The sequence below is a fragment of the Salvelinus fontinalis genome, chromosome 33 (genome assembly GCF_029448725.1).
Source record: "Salvelinus fontinalis isolate EN_2023a chromosome 33, ASM2944872v1, whole genome shotgun sequence".
Lineage (NCBI taxonomy): Eukaryota > Metazoa > Chordata > Actinopteri > Salmoniformes > Salmonidae > Salvelinus > Salvelinus fontinalis.
Genome location: NC_074697.1, coordinates 1,304,901 through 1,312,629, shown reverse-complemented (window position 1 = coordinate 1,312,629; position 7,729 = coordinate 1,304,901). Strand labels below are relative to the sequence as shown.

Sequence of the window (7,729 nt, the reverse complement as noted above, 5' to 3'; positions counted from 1 at the left end):
CATCTACTGTCCTCCTATAGCACCTCCCACCAGCCTCCTCTTCATCTACTGTCCTCCTATAGCACCTCCCACCAGCCTCCTCTTCATCTACTGTCCTCCTATAGCACCTCCCACCAGCCTCCTCTTCATCTACTGTCCTCCTATAGCACCTCCCACCAGCCTCCTCTTCATCTACTGTCCTCCTATAGCACCTCCCACCAGCCTCCTCTTCATCTACTGTCCTCCTATAGCACCTCCCACCAGCCTCCTCTTCATCTACTGTCCTCCTATAGCACCTCCCACCAGCCTCCTCTTCATCTACTGTCCTCCTATAGCACCTCCCACCAGCCTCCTCTTCATCTACTGTCCTCCTATAGCACCTCCCACCAGCCTCCTCTTCATCTACTGTCCTCCTATAGCACCTCCCACCAGCCTCCTCTTCATCTACTGTCCTCCTATAGCACCTCCCACCAGCCTCCTCTTCATCTACTGTCCTCCTATAGCACCTCCCACCAGCCTCCTCTTCATCTACTGTCCTCCTATACCACCTCCCACCAGCCTCCTCTTCATCTACTGTCCTCCTATAGCACCTCCCACCAGCCTCCTCTTCATCTACTGTCCTCCTATACCACCTCCCACCAGCCTCCTCTTCATCTACTGTCCTCCTATAGCACCTCCCACCAGCCTCCTCTTCATCTACTGTCCTCCTATACCACCTCCCACCAGCCTCCTCTTCATCTACTGTCCTCCTATACCACCTCCCACCAGCCTCCTCTTCATCTACTGTCCTCCTATAGCACCTCCCACCAGCCTCCTCTTCATCTACTGTCCTCCTATACCACCTCCCACCAGCCTCCTCTTCATCTACTGTCCTCCTATAGCACCTCCCACCAGCCTCCTCTTCATCTACTGTCCTCCTATAGCACCTCCCACCAGCCTCCTCTTCATCTACTGTCCTCCTATAGCACCTCCCACCAGCCTCCTCTTCATCTACTGTCCTCCTATAGCACCTCCCACCAGCCTCCTCTTCATCTACTGTCCTCATATAGCACCTCCCACCAGCCTCCTCTTCATCTACTGTCCTCCTATAGCACCTCCCACCAGCCTCCTCTTCATCTACTGTCCTCCTATAGCACCTCCCACCAGCCTCCTCTTCATCTACTGTCCTCCTATAGCACCTCCCACCAGCCTCCTCTTCATCTACTGTCCTCCTATAGCACCTCCCACCAGCCTCCTCTTCATCTACTGTCCTCCTATAGCACCTCCCACCAGCCTCCTCTTCATCTACTGTCCTCCTATAGCACCTCCCACCAGCCTCCTCTTCATCTACTGTCCTCCTATAGCACCTCCCACCAGCCTCCTCTTCATCTACTGTCCTCCTATAGCACCTCCCACCAGCCTCCTCTTCATCTACTGTCCTCCTATAGCACCTCCCACCAGCCTCCTCTTCATCTACTGTCCTCCTATAGCACCTCCCACCAGCCTCCTCTTCATCTACTGTCCTCCTATAGCACCTCCCACCAGCCTCCTCTTCATCTACTGTCCTCCTATAGCACCTCCCACCAGCCTCCTCTTCATCTACTGTCCTCCTATAGCACCTCCCACCAGCTTCTTATGAAGAGAAAGACTGTATCACAAATAACTCCATATTCCCTATACAGTGCACTACTTTTGACCAGAGCCCTATGTGGGCCTATATAGTGCACTACTTTTGACCAGAGCACTATGTGGGCCTATATAGGGAATAGGGTACCATTCCAAAAGGCAGATGCACTACCTTCTTTCTGTATAACATGTCACCGTTGTTGCTATGGGAACCGAGGTCCCCCACAATGTCATGTTAAGTTTTATGCTAGAATGCTGAAAGGTGTTTCATACTAAAAGATTAACACGTTTCACAGCAAATTCCTTCACCAGAGGTTCTGCTTCCTGTCACCTAGAACTCCTTCACCAGAGGTTCTGCTTCCTGTCACCTAGAACTCCTTCACCAGAGGTTCTGCTTCCTGTCACCTAGAACTCTTTCCCCAGAGCACTGCTTCCTGTCACCTAAAACTCTTTCCCCAGAGCACTGCTTCCTGTCCCCTAAAACTCTTTCCCCAGAGCACTGCTTTATGTCCCCTAAAACTCTTTCCCCAGAGCACTGCTTCCTGTCACCTAAAACTCTTTCCCCAGAGCATTGCTTCCTGTCACCTAAAACTCTTTCCCCAGAGCACTGTTTCCTGTCACCTAAAACTCTTTCCCCAGAGCACTGCTTCCTGTCCCCTAAAACTCTTTCCCCAGAGCACTGCTTCCTGTTACCTAGAACTCTTTCCCCAGAGCACTGCTTCCTGTCCCCTAAAACTCTTTCCCCAGAGCACTGCTTCCTGTCACCTAGAACTCTTTCCCCAGAGCACTGCTTCCTGTCCCCTAAAACTCTTTCCCCAGAGCACTGCTTCCTGTCACCTAGAACTCTTTCCCCAGAGCACTGCTTCCTGTCACCTAGAACTCTTTCCCCAGAGCACTGCTTCCTGTCCCCTAAAACTCTTTCCCCAGAGCACTGCTTCCTGTCACCTAGAACTCTTTCCCCAGAGCACTGCTTCCTGTCCCCTAAAACTCTTTCCCCAGAGCACTGCTTCCTGTCACCTAGAACTCTTTCCCCAGAGCACTGCTTCCTGTCACCTAGAACTCTTTCCCCAGAGCACTGCTTCCTGTCCCCTAAAACTCTTTCCCCAGAGCACTGCTTCCTGTCCCCTAAAACTCTTTCCACAGAGCACTGCTTCCTGTCCCCTAAAACTCTTTCCCCAGAGCACTGCTTCCTGTCCCCTAAAACTCTTTCCCCAGAGCACTGCTTCCTGTCCCCTAAAACTCTTTCCCCAGAGCACTGCTTCCTGTCACCTAGAACTAGTAACAGACTAAAGACGTAAAATATGTGACATGATCTGCAGTTTCAGGAGACCACTTTTGGCTCGTCAGCGCTACTTTCAAAACGACGTATACGACGTATACCAAAGTAGTGGAGAATCTCTTTAAGGATATAAAGGATATCATATTGAAGAAAATAATCAAATTATTAATTGTTTGTGATTCATAATGCCACAGGGCAAACAAAATGTCACCCTATTCCCTTCAGAGCACACTACGTATGGACCCTGGTCAAAAGTAGTGCACTATAATAGGGAATAGGGAACCTTTTGGGATGCATTTCCCACCAGCCTCCTGTATCTCAAACAGCTCGATATACCCTATATAGTGCACTACTTTTGACCAGAGCCCTATGTGGGCCTATATAGGGAATAGGGAACCATGTGGGATGTACTGTATGGTATTTCCTAGGCTGTCTCTGACTTGTTGAAGTGGTACAGGGGGGTTATATTGGAGATATTCTATGGGCACAACTTACACATTCTTTTTGTTCTCTTCAAACAAACCCTGTGAGAGAAAGCGAGAGAGAGACAGAGAGACAGAGAATGAGAGAGTGATGGAGAAAGAGAGACAGAGTGATGGAGAGATAGAGACAGAGAGAGAGACAGACAGACAGCGAGAGAGACAGAGAGATAGACACAGAGAGAGATAGAGACAGAGAGACAGAGAGACAGAGACAGAGAGAGAGAGAGAGACAGAGAGAGAGAGACAGAGAGAGACAGAGAGAGAGAGACAGAGAGAGACAGAGAGAGAGAGACAGACAGAGATACAGGGAGAGAGAGAGAGAGAGAGAGAGAGAGAGAGAGAGAGAGAGAGAGACAGAGAGACAGAGACAGAGACAGAGAGAGACAGAGAGAGAGAGAGAGAGACAGAGAGAGAGAGATAGAGAGAGAGAGAGAGAGAGAGAGAGAGAGAGAGATAGCGAGAGAGAGAGACAGAGAGAGAGAGAGAGAGAGAGAGAGAGAGAGAGAGAGAGAGAGAGAGAGAGAGAGAGAGAGAGAGAGAGAGAGAGACAGAGACAGAGAGAGAGAGAGAGAGACCATACATGCACAGACTGAACTAGATAGATAGACACACTGTTCTCACAATACAGTCATGTAATATCTACCGTTATAGTTGAATATACTTGAATGCATTCTGCCAAACAGGACTCTACCACTTTGTTCACTCTACTGAGGAACACCATGTCCAAACACTGTACACTCCACAGAGTTACACATGAAAAACAATACGAGGGATTTCACAGATCTATATGGTACACTCACTGTAGCACCAACATGGACTCACTATCATGGACACACTCACTATAGCACCAACATGGACTCACTAACATGGAATCACTAACATGGACTCACTATCATGGACTCACTATCATGGACTCACTCACTATAGCACTATCATGGACTCAATATCATGGACTCGCTATCATGGACTCACTAACATGGACTCACTATCATGGACTCACTATCATGGACACACTCACTATAGCACTAACATGGACACACCAACATGGACTCACTAACATGGACTCACTAACATGGACTCACTAACATGGACTCACTAACATGGACTCACTATCAGGGACTCACTAACATGGACACACCAACATGGACTCACTAACACGGACTCACTAACACGGACTCACTAACATGGACTCACTATCATGGACTCACTATCATGGACTCACTATCATGGACTCACTAACATGGACTCACTATCATGGACTCACTATCATGGACTCACTATCATGGACTCACTAACATGGACTCACTATCATGGACTCACTATCATGGACTCACTATCATGGACTCACTATCATGGACACACTATCATGGACTCACTATCATGGACTCACTAACATGGACTCACTATCATGGACTCACTATCATGGACTCACTAACATGGACTCACTATCATGGACTCACTATCATGGACTCACTATCATGGACTCACTATCATGGACTCACTATCATGGACTCACTAACATGGACTCACTATCATGGACTCACTATCATGGACTCACTATCATGGACTCACTATCATGGACTCACTATCATGGACTCACTATCATGGACTCACTATCATGGACTCACTATCATGGACTCACTATCATGGACTCACTATCATGGACTCACTATCATGGACTCACTATCATGGACTCACTATCATGGACACACTATCATGGACTCACTATCATGGACTCACTATCATGGACTCACTATCATGGACTCACTATCATGGACTCACTAACATGGCACACACCTACAGTTTATGGGAACATACTGTTACCACACTCATTCACATGTAGTGAGTCATTTAGCAGACTCTCTGATCCAGAGTCACTACAGTAGTGAGTCATTTAGCAGACTCTCTGATCCAGAGTCACTACAGTAGTGAGTCATTTAGCAGACTCTCTGATCCAGAGCCACTACAGTAGTGAGTCATTTAGCAGACTCTCTGATCCAGAGTCACTACAGTAGTGAGTCATTTAGCAGACTCTCTGATCCAGAGCCACTACAGTAGTGAGTCATTTAGCAGACTCTCTGATCCAGAGCCACTACAGTAGTGAGTCATTTAGCAGACTCTCTGATCCAGAGCCACTACAGTAGTGAGTCATTTAGCAGACTCTCTGATCCAGAGACACTACAGTAGTGAGTCATTTAGCAGACTCTCTGATCCAGAGCCACTACAGTAGTGAGTCATTTAGCAGACTCTCTGATCCAGAGCCACTACAGTAGTGAGTCATTTAGCAGACTCTCTGATCCAGAGCCACTACAGTAGTGAGTCATTTAGCAGACTCTCTGATCCAGAGCCACTACAGTAGTGAGTCATTTAGCAGACTCTCTGATCCAGAGACACTACAGTAGTGAGTCATTTAGCAGACTCTCTGATCCAGAGCCACTACAGTAGTGAGTCATTTAGCAGACTCTCTGATCCAGAGCCACTACAGTAGTGAGTCATTTAGCAGACTCTCTGATCCAGAGACACTACAGTAGTGAGTCATTTAGCAGACTCTCTGATCCAGAGCCACTACAGTAGTGAGTCATTTAGCAGACTCTCTGATCCAGAACCACTACAGTAGTGAGTCATTTAGCAGACTCTCTGATCCAGAGCCACTACAGTAGTGAGTCATTTAGCAGACTCTCTGATCCAGAGCCACTACAGTAGTGAGTCATTTAGCAGACTCTCTGATCCAGAGTCACTACAGTAGTGAGTCATTTAGCAGACTGATCCAGAGCCACTACAGTAGTGAGTCATTTAGCAGACTGATCCAGAGCCACTACAGTAGTGAGTCATTTAGCAGACTCTCTGATCCAGAGCCACTACAGTAGTGAGTCATTTAGCAGACTCTCTAATCCAGAGACACTGCAGTAGTGAGTCATTTAGCAGACTCTCTTATCTAGAGCCACTACAGTAGTGAGTCATTTAGCAGACTCTCTGATCCAGAGTCACTATAGTAGTGAGTCATTTAGCAGACTCTCTGATCCAGAGATACTACAGTAGTGAGTCATTTAGCAGACTCTCTGATCCAGAGCCACTACAGTAGTGAGTCATTTAGCAGACTCTCTGATCCAGAGATACTACAGTAGTGAGTCATTTAGCAGACTGATCCAGAGCCACTACAGTAGTGAGTCATTTAGCAGACTCTCTGATCCAGAGACACTACAGTAGTGAGTCATTTAGCAGACTCTCTGATCCAGAGATACTACAGTAGTGAGTCATTTAGCAGACTCTCTGATCCAGAGACACTACAGTAGTGAGTCATTTAGCAGACTCTCTGATCCAGAGCCACTACAGTAGTGAGTCATTTAGCAGACTCTCTGATCCAGAGATACTACAGTAGTGAGTCATTTAGCAGACTCTCTGATCCAGAGCCACTACAGTAGTGAGTCATTTAGCAGACTCTCTTATCCAGAGTCACTACAGTAGTGAGTCATTTAGCAGACTCTCTGATCCAGAGCCACTACAGTAGTGAGTCATTTAGCAGACTCTCTGATCCAGAGATACTACAGTAGTGAGTCATTTAGCAGACTCTCTGATCCAGAGCCACTACAGTAGTGAGTCATTTAGCAGACTCTCTTATCCAGAGACACTGCAGTAGTGAGTCATTTAGCAGACTCTCTTATCTAGAGCCACTACAGTAGTGAGTCATTTAGCAGACTCTCTGACCCAGAGCCACTACAGTAGTGAGTCATTTAGCAGACTCTCTGATCCAGAGATACTACAGTAGTGAGTCATTTAGCAGACTCTCTGATCCACAGCCACTACAGTAGTGAGTCATTTAGCAGACTCTCTGATCCAGAGCCACTACAGTAGTGAGTCATTTAGCAGACTCTCTGATCCAGAGACACTACAGTAGTGAGTCATTTAGCAGACTCTCTGACCCAGAGCCACTACAGTAGAGAGTCATTTAGCAGACTCTCTTATCCAGAGACACTACAGTAGTGAGTCATTTAGCAGACTCTCTTATCCAGAGCCACTACAGTAGTGAGTCATTTAACAGACTCTCTGATCCAGAGTCACTACAGTAGGGAGTCATTTAGCAGACTCTCTGATCCAGAGCCACTACAGTAGTGAGTCATTTAACAGACTCTCTGATCTGAAAATGCATATGGATAAAGAACAAGGCCAAAAGGATCAAACAGAATCAGACGTAGAAATGAATTCATTGCTACAGCTTTGATGCAAAACAACTTGCTTTCTGTTCTATGTATGTATTTCTATTCTATGTATGGTGCTAACCAGTTTATAAGGCACCTCGGGGGTTGGTGGTATAGGCCCAAAAGACATTATAAACTGGGTGCCTTATTGTCATTATAAACTGGGTGCCTTATTGTCATTATAAACT

At 46.9% G+C, this 7,729-nt stretch overlaps 1 protein-coding gene across 1 annotated transcript in view; it reads right to left on the bottom strand.

Annotated features, from left to right (window-relative positions):
- Positions 1-7,409: 7,409 nt before the first annotated feature.
- The window catches only part of LOC129832503 (nectin-1-like), a 207,200-nt gene continuing 206,880 nt past the window's right edge, over positions 7,410-7,729 (bottom strand). Inside the window, exon 6 of the mRNA XM_055896625.1 lies at positions 7,410-7,729. This exon is cut by the window's right edge and continues 2,819 nt beyond it. The gene's annotated coding sequence lies outside the window, so the exon portion shown is untranslated.